This window comes from Aotus nancymaae, unplaced genomic scaffold, assembly GCF_030222135.1.
Source record: "Aotus nancymaae isolate 86718 unplaced genomic scaffold, 86718_ANA_hifiasm-v0.15.2.pri h1tg000011l, whole genome shotgun sequence".
Lineage (NCBI taxonomy): Eukaryota > Metazoa > Chordata > Mammalia > Primates > Aotidae > Aotus > Aotus nancymaae.
Genome location: NW_026988422.1, coordinates 25,290,638 through 25,306,642, shown reverse-complemented (window position 1 = coordinate 25,306,642; position 16,005 = coordinate 25,290,638). Strand labels below are relative to the sequence as shown.

At 35.0% G+C, this 16,005-nt stretch overlaps 1 non-coding gene across 1 annotated transcript; it reads right to left on the bottom strand.

The window, feature by feature from the left end:
• Window positions 1–6,981: 6,981 nt before the first annotated feature.
• On the bottom strand, window positions 6,982–7,085 carry LOC135274376 (U6 spliceosomal RNA). The gene has a single exon (XR_010342218.1). It is a non-coding gene; the product is annotated as a U6 spliceosomal RNA (small nuclear RNA).
• Between the last annotated feature and the right edge of the window lie 8,920 nt (window positions 7,086–16,005).

Sequence of the window (16,005 nt, the reverse complement as noted above, 5' to 3'; positions counted from 1 at the left end):
CTTTTTCTACATAATTAAAATTAATTATGTAGAAATTCAAATTAAATAGTGAATTTTGTTAGATTTTGCTCATATGTGCTGGATCTGTAAAATAAGAAGTAAGAAAGTGAATTATAAGACAATTATTCATATCACTAGAGGTCAAATCAAATGAAGTCTTGGTGTACTTTTTCCAAGAGTATGAGGTGGTTGTGTTTTCTAAATGGTGTAGATTATTTTTTATTTTTCTTAACTTCGCTTTCTGGGAATGAATGATGTCATATGGTTTGTTCTCTGCCAGCACTTAAAGATTCTTCCCCAGACCTTCCCACGAGGTAGATATGTAATCATTCCATTTCACATCTTTACTTCAGTACAATTCCATGCTGACATATCTTCTCTCTGGAGGGAAGAGTGTGGCCTGGTGGTAGCTGCACACATTCTGAGAGCCAGAAATCATTGAGTGTTAATCTCAATATCAGGTTCCTCAGTGACTTAGGCAAGTCACTCCCTTGTCCCTTAGTTCCAAATCTGTAAAAGAGAGATGACAATGCAATGGTAATATGAGTAGTAATTAGTGTTGGTAAAGTGTTACAGTAACTCTAAATATTATTGTCATTACTTCAACACAGTCAGCTAATTTGAGCAACCTCCATGAATTCAAATGTGCTAGTTAATTAAACTATAAATACACACCGTATGTATTTTCTGCAGTCAGGTATATGCCAATAGTCTTACAAACTTATAAAAAGATTATATTTTAAAAAATTATTGGGAGATTACTTATTTTTAATTTGGAACATGTTTCCATGTGTAAACAATATCAATAGTCATCTAGGCAAGCCTATGATGTTATTCATCTTGTGATAAAGACTTTCAATAAAAATATTGGAAAATCATATCCTTTTTATTGTGAAGAAAAGATAATGAATTATCTTGACATTCATGTTTAAGAAAAGAAGAATGAGAAAACAGCAAAAGAACCATGACTATTTCAACAGGGTATCTAATGACACTGGTTTAGAAATCATTAATTCAACATGCATTCTTTTATTTATATCTAAGAATTAATATTTGAGTTTAACTCTGTTTCAGACACTATTCTAGGTGCTGGGGACGTATCAGTGAACAAAACATTTTCTCAAAGTGAGGAAAAGATGGCAAGCAAACAAATACAAACTATTTCAGATGGACATAATGTGCTATGAAAAACAGCAAAGCAAGATAAGGGGCGGGTGATTGAGAGGAGAGGTTGCTATATCCCATGGGGTGCTCATAGAACACCTGTAGTTAGACAATATTTAATTATAAACTGGAATGCAGTTGGAAAGCCAAGCATGTGAATATCTGGAGGTAGAATATTCTAGGCAGAGGTGAGAGCAAGTGCAAAAGTGCTGGGGTAAGAGTGTGTTTGGTATATTTGAGGAACAGAAAAGAAGCCAATGCGTCTGGACCACAGTGAGTAAAGGGTGTGTGGTGGTAGATATGTTGGAGAAGCTGTGGAGGATCTGACCATACATGGCTGGTAGACTATGGTAAATGCTTCCTATTTCACACTGAGTACAATGGGGATCACATGGAAGATATGGAGCCCAGGATTGATGTGGTTCGATTTTTCACTCCAGTGGCTCTAAGGAGATTTGATGGTAAGGGAGTGTGGTAGGCTGAATAATGGTCCCCCCAAAAACGTGTCTTTGCCCTAATCTCTAGAACCTGTGAATGTTACCTTACCTGGAAAAAGGTATTTTGGAGCCGTAATTAAACTAATAATTTTGAGGTGGGGTGATTATCTTTAATTATCAGATTGTGTCTGATGTAATCATACCAATCCTTATGACAAGGAGCCAGATCAGAGCCAGTAATAGGTGATATGACCATGGGTCCAAGATGTCAGAGTGATGCAAAGAAGAGGTCACAAGCCAAGGAATACAGGCAGCCTCTAGAAACAATAAAAGAAAAAGTAATGAATTCTCCTCTGTGCTTACTGAAGGAACCAGCCCTGCCTATACCTAACTTTAGAGAATAAGTTTGGATTTCTAATTTTTGGAATTATAATGGAATACATTTATGTTTCTCTAAGCCACTAATTTTATGGTAATTTACTACAGCAGCCAATATAGGGAGCAAGGATATAAACTGGAAGTGCAGCTAAGAGGCTGGAGCCTGGAAGTGGTGGGAGAGCTTGCACTAGAGTGATAATGGTGAGGTTGCTTAGGAGTCATAATATTCAGAAATTATTATGGAAGGTATGCTAACAGGATTTGCTGATGACCTGGCTAAAGAGTATACAAGAAAGACAGGAATCAGGGATGACTTTAAAGATTTGGGCCTGAACAACTGATACATTGAAATTTCCATTTGCTGAAATGGCAATGACTGGGGATGTCAAGAACAAATATTTTTGTGTACCTACTAAATTCTAGGCATTGTTCTAGGGATGCAAAAGTCAAGATATCCATGGCTTCACAGAATTTATGATTCAGCATAGTGTTTCTCAAGTGTTGTATCCTTGGGTTCCCTGTTATTTCTACAATTTCTGTTCTCTTCTTCCAATATCTGGGCACAGTAGGTTTTCTCCATCCCTGCAGTATAGATACCTTACTCTAAAATCTGTGATTCGTAGGTTGCAGAATTCACTACAAGTTTGCTAGGAGGAGGTTCCTTTATCCCTTCATGATTTTCTTCAGTTATCAGCCACCCTTCCCCCTTGTCACCACCAATGCAATTTTCTATCATATAGTGCAGTCATCTTCCAGTGATATGCAGATATATTTTCAAACAGAGCATCTCACAATGCCACTGAAACTTGATGGTTATTCTGTTTAACTTATACCATTGTACTGTATGCACACTAGTCCTACAGCAAAGGAATTTAAAGCCTCTGAAGTATCTCTGAAATCAAATGCACTACTTAACCTACGTATTCACAACACTGGTGCTAGAAAGTAATCAACCTCTAAGCAGATTTATTTTTGCAATTACAGCTTTAAATTTATAATTGCATGTTAATTGCAAAACCCTTTTTAGGTACAAGAGATAACACAAAGAGAGAAAGAAAACTGATATTGCCTAGTAGAGGCCGTATTAGGTTACAGGCTTGCCTGCTATAAAAGTCATTCCAAAAAGAGTATGATTTAATCAGGATAGAAATTAACTTTTCTCTCTTGGTCACCAGTCAGGAACCATATGACACTTGGGTAGTATCAAGTAGTATCTTTCCATCAAGTAGTATCTTTCTATCTTCTTGCTCTGCCATTGCAACATTTTGTTATTATACATGCTACCGAAATGCCTTCCTAAAGAGTCTGTAAGCCAGTGTGATGGAAAAAAAAGAGAAGAAGAAGGCATATTTACTTTTTTAGAAGTACATGCTACAAGTTGTACATGCCTTTCCTCTCACATTTCATAGATAAGGATTTACCCCTATTGTGACATCTAAATGCAAAAGAGGCCACACAACAAAGTTTGGGGATAGGTTAACCTATGCCCATACAGCTTCTATTACTACAGGAAAAGAAGAGAGCAGATGTTTGAATAATAACTATTAGTCTTAGACACAGAGCAAATAGTGGACATTTCTTCATTACATACCACGAGGTTCTCCTACTTTTGTGTGTTCACTCTTTCCTTTACCTCTAACTTGCTTTTCTCACAATTCCATTTGTCAAATTTAACTTAGCCTTTAAAGTCCAGCTTAAATTTCATCTCCTTTATGAAAACTTCTGTAGTAGGGATAATAAAATTGATCAAACATTGTACCTACTTGTCCATATTTGTCAACCATCTTGCAGTGGATGATAGGGGCTCCAGGAGGGTGACAACCATGGTTCTGGCCAGCGGACTCTGAGATGAAGTGATGTAGACTTTTCAATTGCCGTGGTGAATATGGAGCCTTCTGCTCTAGAAAAGGAAACTACGAGAGGGTAGAGCCTTTTCTATTCTGGATTCCTGAGTGACGACCCAACTTGAGCTGAATACATATTGTGTGTGACAGAAACTTTATTTGTGGAATAAGAGACTAAGGTTTTGAGGTTGTAATCCGAATAGGGTGAATGAAGTCACTTTCTATGACTCTTCCAGGCAGATTCGATTGCTCTTTCCTATCTGTTCTTTGTATATGAATAGATTTTTGCAAGTCACAATATACTTTTTGATCTGTGTACTTCTGATTTCTTGGGAAAGTCATTGACTTTCTCAATGATTTCTAGTGCAGAGCAGAGCTCAGTAAAAGGGTTATTGTTTAAATTAGGTATAGAACTAAAATAAGTAGCAAGAAGCAGGAAGGTACCAGAAAAAAATGAGACAGACTGAAAACAGAAAAATATTATGCAATAAAGGTATGGCTGGGTATAATACATTTGATGCTGTTATTTGGCTAGAAGAGAACATTTCCATTTTATATCTTCTGCATATCTTTTTGAAAACTTTCAGATAATTTTATCTTTTCTACCATTTCTTACTGCATAAATGATTTACTTTTTGGGACAGAGTGGCAATCAGCATAAGGAAGCAAAACACAATGATATGTGTCTTCAAGATAGACATGGAATGACACCCATTTCACACTCAATGACATCTATAGGCTCAAAATAAATGAATAGATGAAAATTTACCAATGAAATGGAAAACAGAAAAAAACAGAAGTTGCAATTCTAATTAATGACAAAATAGACTTAAACCAACAAAGATCAAAAAGGACAAAGAAGGGCATTACATAATGATAAAAAGGTTCAATTCAGCAAGAAGACCTAACTATCCTAAATATATCTGTACCCAACACAGGAGCATCTAGATTTATAAAGCAAGTCTTAGAGACCTTCAAAGAGGCTTAAATTCCCACGCAATAATAATGGGATTCTTCAACATCCCACTGACAGTAGTAGACAGACCATCAAGGCAGAAAATAAACAAAGATATCAGAACCTGAAATCAACACTGATAGATTTCTATAGCACTCTCCACCTAAAAATAATGGAGTATGCATTATTCTAATTGCCACATGGCACATACTCTAAAATCAACCACATATTTGGACATAAAACGATCCTCAGCAAATGCAGAAAGCTGAAATTATACCAACCACTCTCTCAGATCACAGTGCAATAAAACTAGAATTCAGGAATAAGAAAATTGCTCAAAACCATATAATTACATGTAAATTAAACAACCTGATCCTGAGTGACTTTTGGATAAATAATAAAATTAAGGTAGGAATCAAGAAGTTCTTTGAAACTAATGAGAACAAAGATATAATATACCAGAATCTCCATGACACAGCAAAGACAGTGTTAAGCAGAAAATTTACAGCACTAAATGTTCACATCAAAAAGTTAGAAAGATCTCAAACTAACAACCTAACATCATAATTAAAAGAACTAGAGAAGCAAGAGCAAACAAATTCTAAAGCTAGCAGAAGATAAGAAATAACCAAAAATTAGAGCCAAACTGAAGGAGACTGAGATGTGAAAAATTACTCAGAAGATAAGTGAATCGAAGAGCTTTTTCTTAAAAAATAAATAAGATAAATAGACCACTAGCTAGACTAATAAGAAAAGAGAGAAGATCCAAATAAACAATTAGAAAAGACAAATAGGATATTGCCCTGACTCTGCAAAATACAAATAACCCTAAAATACTATTATTAACACCTATGTGCACACAAACTAGAAAATCTAGAATAAATGGATAAATTCTTGGACCATACACCCACCCAGGATTGAACCAGGAAAAAACCGAATCCCTGAACAGACCAATACTGAGCTCTGAAATTGAAGCTGTAATAAATAGCCTATCAACAACAACAACAGCCCAGGACCAGAGAGATTCATAGTCCAATTCTACCAGATATGCAAAGAAGAGCTGGTACCATTCCTCTTGAAACTATTCCAAAAAATTGAGCAGATGAGACACCTCCTCAACTCATTCTATGAAACCGGCATCATTCTGATATCAAAACCTGGCAGAGACACAACACAAAAAGAAAACATTAGGCAATATCTTTGAAGAGTTGCAAAAATCTTCAATAAAACACTAGCAAACCATAATCTGGGTGTGGTGGATCATGCCTGTAATCCCGGTACTTTGGGAGGTCTAGGCAGGTGGACCACCTGAGGTCAGGAGTTTGAGACCAGCCTGGCCAATGTGGTGAAACTCTGTCTCCATTAAAAATACAAAAACTGGATGGGTGTGGTGGCATGCACCTGTAATCCCAGCTACTCGGGAGGCTGAGGTAGGAGAATTGCTTGAACCTGGGAGGTAGAGGTTTCAGTGGGCCGAGATTGTACCACTGCACTAGCCTGGGTGGAACAACAACAACAAAACACACAAAAAAATTAGCAAACCAATCCAGCAGCACATCAGAAAGCTAATCCACCATGATCAAGTAGGCTTTATCTATTGGATGCAAGGTTGGTTCAACATATGCAAATCACTAAACATGATTCATCACATAAACAGAACAACAACAACAACAACAAAAACATGATCATCTCAATAGATGTGGAAAAGACTTTCAACAAAATTCAACATCCCTTCATGTTAAAAACTCTCAACAAACTAAGTATTGAAGGAACATACCTCAAAACAGTAACAACTATCTATGACAAACCCATAGCCAACATTATACTGAAAGGGCAAAAACTGAGAGCATCCCCCTTGAAAACCGGCACAAGACAAGGATATCTTCTTGCACCACTCCTATTCAATGTAGTATTGTAAGTCCTGGACAGGGCAACAAGGCAAGAGAAATAAAGAAATGGACTCCAAATAGAAAGAGAAGTAAAATGATCCCTGTTTGCCGATAACATGATTTTATATCTAGAAAACCCCATAGTCTTGGCCCAAAAGCCCTTCCAGCTGATAAATAACTTAAGCAATATCTCAGGATACAAAATCAACATATAAAAATCACTAGCATTTCTATACACCAACATCAGCCAACCCAAGAGCCAAATCAGGAATGCAACCCTATTTATAATTGCCAAAAAAAAGAATAAAATACCTAGGAATACAGCTAATCAGGGAAGTGAAAGATCTCATCTGTGTGCAGGAGCCATGCTAATCTTCTCTGTATTGCTCCAATTATTGTATATGTGCTGCCAAAGCAAGCAAACAAATATCTCTACAATGATAATTATAAAGCACGGCTCAAATAAATCACAGATAACATAAACAAATGAAAAAATATTCCATGCTCATGGATAAGAAGAACAAATATCTTTAAAATGGTGATACTGCCCAAAGCAATTTACAGATTCAATGCTATTCCTAACAAACTCCTAAAGACATTCATTACAGAAATAGAAAATGTTGCCTTAAAATTCATATGGAACCAAGGCCCCAAATACTGAAGGCAATCCTAAGTATAAAAATCAAAACTGGAGGCATCACGCTACCTGACTCAAACTATACTATAGGGCTACAATAATCAAAACACCATGGCACTGGTACAAACACAGACACATAGACCAATGGACCAGAATAGAGAGCCCAGAAATAAGTTCACACATCTACAATAATTTGATCTTTGACATAGCTGACAAAGACAAGCAATGGAGAAAGGACTCTCTATCTGATAAATGGTGCTGGGATAACAGGCTAGCCATATGCAGAAGATGGAAACTAGACCCCTTCCTTGCACCATACACAAAAGTCAACTCAAGACGGATTAAATATTTAAATGAAAACCAAAAACTATAAAAACGCAGAAGACAACCTAGGCAATACCATTCTAGATATAGGAATGGACAAAGATTTCATGATGAAGATGCCAAAAGCAATCACAACAAAAGTAAAAATTAACAAATGGGATCTAATTAAACAAAAGAGCTTCTGTACAGCAATAGAAACTATCATCAGAGTAAATAGTAAATCTACAGAATGGGAGAAAGTATTTGCAAATAATGCATCTGACAAAGGTCTACTATCCAGCCTTTATAAGGAACTTAAACATATTTACATGAAATATACAAACAACCCCATTAAGAAATTTTTCAAGAGAAGACATACATACAGGCAGGCCAAAAGGCATGTGAACAAAAGCTTAACATCACTGACTGTTAGAGAAATGCAAATCAAAATCACAACCACAATGAGATATCATCTTACACCAGTGAGAATGGCTATTATTACAAAGTCAAAAAATAGCAGTTGTTGATGCTGATGAGGTTGCAGAGAAAAGGAAATGCTTATACACTGCTGGTGGGAGCATAAATTAGTTCAACCACTGTGGAAAGCAGTGTGGTGATTCTTCAATGAACTAAAAACAGAACTACCATTCAACCCAGCAATCTCAGTACTGAATATATACCCAAAGGAATATAAATGAACCTGTCAAAAAGACACATGCACAGGTATCTTCATTGTAGCACTATTTGCAAGAGCAAAGACATGGAATCAACCTAAATTCCCATCAATGGTAGACTGGATAAAGGAAATGTAGTACATGTACACCATGAAATACTATGCAGCCATAAAAGGAATTAGATCATGTCCTTTGTAGGGACATGGATGAGGTGGAGGCCATTATTCTTATCAAACTCACACAGGAATAGAAAACCAAAAACCACATTTTCTCACTTAATAAGTGGGAACTAAATGATGAGAATATATGGACACAAAGAGGGGAACAACAGACACTGGATCCTGCTGGAGGGTGAAGGATGGGAGAAGGGAGAGGCATAGAAAAATAGCTATTGTGTACTAGGCTTAGTCCCTGGGTGATAAAATAATTTGTATAACACACCCACATGACATGATTTTACTTATATAACAAACCTGCCCATGGACCTCTGAACATAAAATAAAAGTTAAAAAACTACTTTTTAGTGCAACATTTACTTTTTTAACAAATTTTCATATTGTTCTTGTTTTGTAGGTATGTAGCAAAAATTCTCAGCCTGCTTAGTGCTATAAGATTTTATTAACAATCATATTTTAAAATTATAGAATTATTTTTTCCAATAAAAAGATCAGAGTACATGATATAATAGTCCAAATAAATATAATGTACTTTTTGTATAGTATTTTTTCCTATTACTCACTATTATCCAACAATTTAGAGGTTATCATTTTCCCTATTCCACAAATCAGGGAAGTGAGTGGATTTTAATGCTATGAACAAAGTGTCCATAGTAGTATAAAACCATTCAATATTTTGTACAATTACTTATTTTATGCAATAATACATAAATTTACTAAAATACACATTTCAACATTTGAGGTAGGATTTTATTTTCCTTCAGTACTGAACATATTTTAATCATTGATTTACATTTCTCTTTGTCAGTAATAAAATTAAATTTCTGTACTTTGATTCGCCATTTAGAATTGAAATCTGAACTACTTTCTATAGGAAGATCAACATATATAATGAAAAGTGCAGGACAATTGTCTGAAAGAGTTGTGTTTACATTACTTATCACATTGAAGTAGTTATTCATGGTTAGCCAGAAGAGTCAAGAAAAGTAATCTGAGAAGTTAAAATAATCTTTATCACAGACATTTAAAAAGAGCAAAGAACTGTAGATTAGATCAAAATTCTCCTGGGTTTATCCACTCCCTGTACATAAGTGAATTTTGTAACTTGTATTTACTTAGATAATGTAGCAGGAAAATCACAGTTTACATTGATGTTTTATCAGCAACAACACAGTTGTTTAAAGCTAAAATTAAATAAAATTTGGAACTGCTTTTTAAGTCAGAGCAGAAGAAAGCATTTGAGGCAATTGAGATGTAATAATTTAAACATAAGCTTGCAAAAAAAAAAAAAAAAAAGAAAGATAAATCAGTCATTTCACCTGGTTTCTTTTACACATCCATTTTATGTGGCATGAGAATTGGCCTTCGACATTATTTACATCTATCCTTTCTATTCTATAAATGTATTATAGGGTGTTGAAAAATTGTTGTTTGTAGCATTTCCACAGAGAAGGAGAAGAGAGAATATTTCACACAGTATAAGATTTATGCTTACTGAAGGCAGCAAGAATTGCTTGTGCACATTTTACAGAAGAATTTGGCTCCTTGCCATAAGTTCAAGTGACCACTTAGGAGTTCTCATTGAGAACCGCTGTATGCAAACACATGAGCTGTGGATTGATTCTTACTTAATTACCAGACCACCAACTTTGCAAGTGCCATTAACTGCAATACAATCTTGGACACTGTGCAAAACCATCATGATTTTCCTTCTGATCACTCCAGTGTGTTTCATACCATCTAGGAAGGCTCAAAAGTAGTACATAAAATTTCACACTTATATGTCAAGTTGATGAAAAAAGTGGGCATGCTACAATGCTTTCAGAGTTACAATTCAAGTGAGAAACCCAACTACATATTAAATACATGGAGTAACAATGGGAACTAGAAAATCATAATTTCAAGTTTTATTTCTGCAGGCATTGACATATGACACCAAATTATTAAATTTTGCACAATACAAAATTGAACACATGAGAAATTTACATAGGGATAAGAGAGCTTCATGGAGTTTGGGAATTGCAAAAGTTATAGAATATTTTCATAATAGTCAGTCTTATGAAGCACAAACTGAACAACAGTTGTCAATATGACCCCCACCTAATTTCTATGTTAACTTTAATATGTGTAACCATTACATAAATGGGCAAGAAAGTACTGAAACACAGAAACGATGTGAGGTAGCAGGTAGATGCTTGTTAGCTTTGGTTGCTGATGCATATTGATAACTAATATTTCAACACTAAAAGCATCTTTAGCATACAGAATTTTCTGGATAATGTTTGGGGAGAAGGATATAGTGTTGTTTTTTTTTTAAATAAGTAGCTCCTGTGCAGAAGCTGTTTTCTTTATAAAGTGAACTAGAAAAGTTTGTAAATCAGTCTTCTTATTTGTCAACAATCTAGAGAAAGAGCGTGTCACTGGAAGGAAATGTTCTGTACTTTTATAAGAAGGTAACACGTACTTCCATAATTCCCATGGGTTGTAGGAGGGACTTGGTGGGAGATAATGTGAATCATAGGGGGCATTTTCTCCATACTGTTCTCATGGTAGTGAATAAGTCTTATGAGAGCTGATGGTTTTATCAGGGGTTTCCATTTTTGCATCTTCCTGATGTTTTCTCTTGCCGCCCCTGCCACGTAAGAAGTAACTTTTGCCTCCTGCCATGTTTCTGAGGACTCTCCAGACATATGGAACTTCCAGGTCTCAGGTATACCTTTATCAGCAACATGAAAATGGACTAATACAGATGGCATGGCAGGCATATTTGCACTACAAATAAAAAATAATATCCCAAGGAATTATAGTTGACAAAGACATTAAAGACAGATCATAGATCAGAAAACTTAATCTTTTGGAAGGCAGTAGTCCTCAAAGTGATCTACAGATACAATGCAATTTCTATCACAATCCTAGCTGACTTCTTTGTAGAAATTGATAAGCTGATTCTAAAATTCATGCAAAATTGCAAGAGATGCAGGATAGCCAAACAACAGAAGAAAAGAAGAAAAATGTATGGGGACTCACACTTTCTGACTTTATAACTTACTACAAATAACAGTAATCAAGAAAATATAGCACTGGTACAAGGATAGGTACATAAATCAGTGGAATAGAATTGAGCGTCCAGAAATAAACACACATATCTATGGTCAACAGATTTTTGACATAGGTGTCAAAGCATTCATTGGAAAAAGAATATTCTTTCCAACAAATGGCACAGGGACAAGTGAATATCCATATACAAAAGAATGAAATTAGACCCTTAATATGAGAAGCAGAAATGAAATAAAAATGGATCAAAAACCTGAATGTGAGTTAAAACTATTAAATTTTTAGGAGGAAACAGAGGAGTAAATCTTCCATACTTTGGATTTGGCCAAGTATGACCAAATCCAACATATGACACGGAAAGCACGAACAAACAAACAAAAGATGAATTAAGCTTCATCAAAATTAAATATTTCTCTGTTTCAAAGGACATTAAGAAAATGAAAAATTCCATAGAATGGGAGAAATATTTGTAAAAAATACCTTTGCTAAATTATTTATATTGGAAATATATTTAAAAAACTTATAGCTCAATAATAAAAGATAAAGTTCCAAATAAAAAATAGGCAAAAGATCTCAACAGACAGTTTTCCAAGGAAGATACACAAATTACCAAGAAGCACATGAGGAATGCTCTACATCATTAGTTAGCAAAGGAAAGCAAATCAAAACCACAGTGAGATGCCACTTCATATACACTAGGATGTCTAGAATCAAAAAGCAAAATAATAACTAGTGTCAGTGAGTTAGAACTCTTATATGATGCTGGTAGGAATATTAAATGGTGCAGTTTCCTTGGAAAACAATTTGGCAGTTCTTCAAACAATTAAACATAGCGTTATCATATGAAAGATCGATTCCACTCCTAACTATATATACAAGAGAAACGGAAACATATATCCATACTAAAACTTATACATAAATATTTACAGTAAACATTGAATAATGATTCATAATAGACAAAAGAAGAAAACAATCTAAATTTCCATCAATAGATAGATAGATAAACAAAATGGTATATCAATACAATGGATTTCTGGAAGGGAGGCATAGAAAGAAATGAAGTACTGATATATCTGCCCATTTGGATAAACCTTGAAGATATTACCTTAAGTGAAAGATGTCTGTTGCTAAAGTCCACATAGTATATTATTCCATCCATATGAAAGTCTAGAAAGGAAGTCTATGGAGACAGGGTGTAGATTAATAGTTGTTTAGGGCTGAGAATGGGAGTTGAATTATGAGGGGATGAGGTGATAATAGCTAAAGAGAACAGAATTTTTTTTTGAGGTGACACAATGCTCTAAAATTGATTCTGGTAGTGATTAAAACGTATCTGTGAAGATATTGTAAATCACTGAATTTAATGCTTTTTAAAAATTGATGCCTAACAATTCTATATGTACGTACACACACACACACACATATATATACAACTACATGATGTTTTGAAATATGTATACATTGTGGAATGGCTACATCGAGTAAATTAATATATGCATTACTTTGAATGGGTGAACTGTAGCCAGAGAATTTTATCTTAATAAAGCTATTTTTTGAAAAAGGAAACTGACGAGTTTGTTAACTCATTCTGTACATTTAGCTCTAAGGCTAGATAGCAGCTACACAGAAGACTAATAATATGAATTCTGGGGATAAAAAGGCATATGGTAATGTGTCAAATCCTTTGGAACTGAATATTCAGTTATTATAGATGAACAAAAATACAAAATATTTGGCTTTTTTACATTGAAGCAAATTATTTGCCAAGGCTAACTAAATGAGTTAGGCATGCTAACAAGCCAAGGATTCGATTTCTACTGAGAAAAGTAGTCTTATGCAAGAGGCTATCATAAATCCTTATTGACTTATATTGAATTCAAGAAAGCTATCTTAGGTAGACTTTGCAACATTTCTTTCCCCAAAACAACAATGTCTAGAGGAGAGAACTAAGGAGAAAAAAGAGGTCAGAGAGTAGACTCAAGATAGAAATGAAAGCAAACATGATTGAGATTTATATACTATGTAGCCACTGAGATACTTACGTTCTAGATAGGTACATTCTAGATAGCTACATTCAAGATAGAAATGAAAGAAAACATGGTTGAGATTTATATACTATGTAGACACTGAGATAGTTACATTCTAGATAGTTACATTCTAGACAAAGTAGCCAGACAATCAAGCACATATAGTGTAACTGAGAAAAAGAAATGGAAAATTAAATGTTTCCAAGTCAGTATATAAGCCTGAAAGAAAGAGATACATTTAACATTATCATGTTGCAAAGTAGTAAGTGTTACTTGTTGCCTAAAAATTTGAAGAAACTTGGTCAAAGTCACCCGGAATGATTGAGGCACTTCAAATTTGATTTTTTTGTTTTTCGAAGTCTGGCTCTGTCGCCAGGCTTGAGTGCAGTGGCATGACCTCGGCTCACTACAACCTCTGCCTTCCGGGTTGAAGCGATTCTCCTGCCTCAGCCTCCCGAGGAGTTGCGAGTACAGGGGTGTGCCACCACGCCCAGCCAATTTTTGTATTCTTAGTAGAAACAGGCATGTTGGTCAGGATGGTCTCAATCTCTTGACCTCGTGATCCCCCCACCTCGGCCTCCCAAAGTGATGGGATTACAGGTGTGAGCCACCTGCGCCCAGCCTGGATGTTGGTATTTTAGGGAGAGAGTCTAGTTCTGTTCAGAGGATAGGGCAGACCGATATTTAAGAGTGTGATTCTTAGAAGCAGAATTTAAAGCTCTTTATGAATAAAACAAAGGACATTGAAATATTATTGTATTTTTGGTAATAATCCAAATGTATGTTGGAAAATAGTTTTATCTAGAATGATTTTAAGAAAGATGAAAACAGAAGAACAGCATATAGCTTTCATTATAGAACTAGTGTAAATGTATCTGTGTATATGTATGTATGTGTGTGAATATATACACACACATACATTATATATTTATATATGTATCTATAATAACACAGAATTGGTGAAGGTTATATTGAGGAGAGTGAATAGAGGTTAAAAAAAAAACTGTGAAATGTAGTATAAAGTTGTATCAAGAGAAGGTCCCGTGTAGAAAAGAACACCAAAATGCAATTTTAGAAGTATTGCCCCACTATAATTAATATGTATAGATTTTCTGAAGAATGTAGGCTAACATTAATTTAATTCAAGGCCAGCTAAGAGCTTGATAGGTGTAAGTGGAATGAATGAATTTCAATTAATATAGAGACATCCTGTGTATCACTCACTCTCAACAGAGGGTTGTAATAGAAAGCGTACTTGCTTTGGATCAGACAGACCTAAATCTAAATTTCAACACTGACTTTTTAGCTCTGTGATCTTAGTGATCTCAGTAAGGAATTATTTTAGCATGGTTCTATTCTCACTTTCACTTTATACAGCAAATATAGCAGAGGTAGTGGTAAGGTGAGAATCAAGACTAACTAAGAGTTCTGATGTGTGGGGTCCAGCTAATTCCAGTCTTCTGCACTGGTTTCTGCTGATCCCACAAGATCATGACACCACACTTCAGTGATCTACTAAGGTCTTTCTTTTCCTCTCCCTTTCCTCGCAGAAGCTTCAAACTCTTTGTTGGAATGTTTTTCCATCTTTCTTTCATCCATAGATGTTTTTGGCTCATCCTTGTAAGTAGTATAATATACTAGGTTACTGTGTAAATTAATAAGAAAGCTAAACACTGTATCTCCCTGCTACTGTTATGTGGTTATGCCTTAACAGTGAAATCTAGAGACAATACAGATGCCTTTGCTGTTTGTCTTGAGGAGTGATGCCACAATCTCAGGTTAGGGTGGAAAGGTGTTAGCATGGAGATTAAGTTGAAACAGCTCTATCAGAGCCAGTGGGGACTTGCTGGTGTCCCATAATCGTATCATTAATAGGGCTATTGCTGCTCTGATTCTTTCTAGGAGAATATGACATAGATGATCTTTCTACTATTAGATAAGCAAAGACATGCAAATATCAAATTTTTGCTTAGATTTAGAAAAATTTCAATTAAATTTTCTCCAAGTCAGAGAGAGTAGAGGAAAATAGGAAGCACTGATACACACTTGGAATGTGAATAGGCATCTGTGAAAGTCCTGTGAATTATTCTCCAATTTTGTTAATCAAAATAATGTTTGGTAAGAGCCAGTTGATAATCAAGTAGCCCTTTAAATGATATTACTTAAATCAAGGAAGTTGACTTGGAAAGCCTGTGTTATAACACCATTGAGGTGATTAATGGTATTATATAGCTGCTTTAGCAAAATTCACCTATGAGACAAAGTGGCTATTTATATAATATCTCTTTTCATTTTCACCAAAGTATTTTAACACAGAAAAAGTAGAATTCTAGCCTCAAGACTGATTTTTGCAAGGTGTGATTTTTTTTGGGTTGGGTTTTAAGTTTCCATTATTTAAAAAAACAAAGACACTAAATGGTATAATTTCAAGCTACCATATACGTAATATAAAACTATTTTTTGAAAT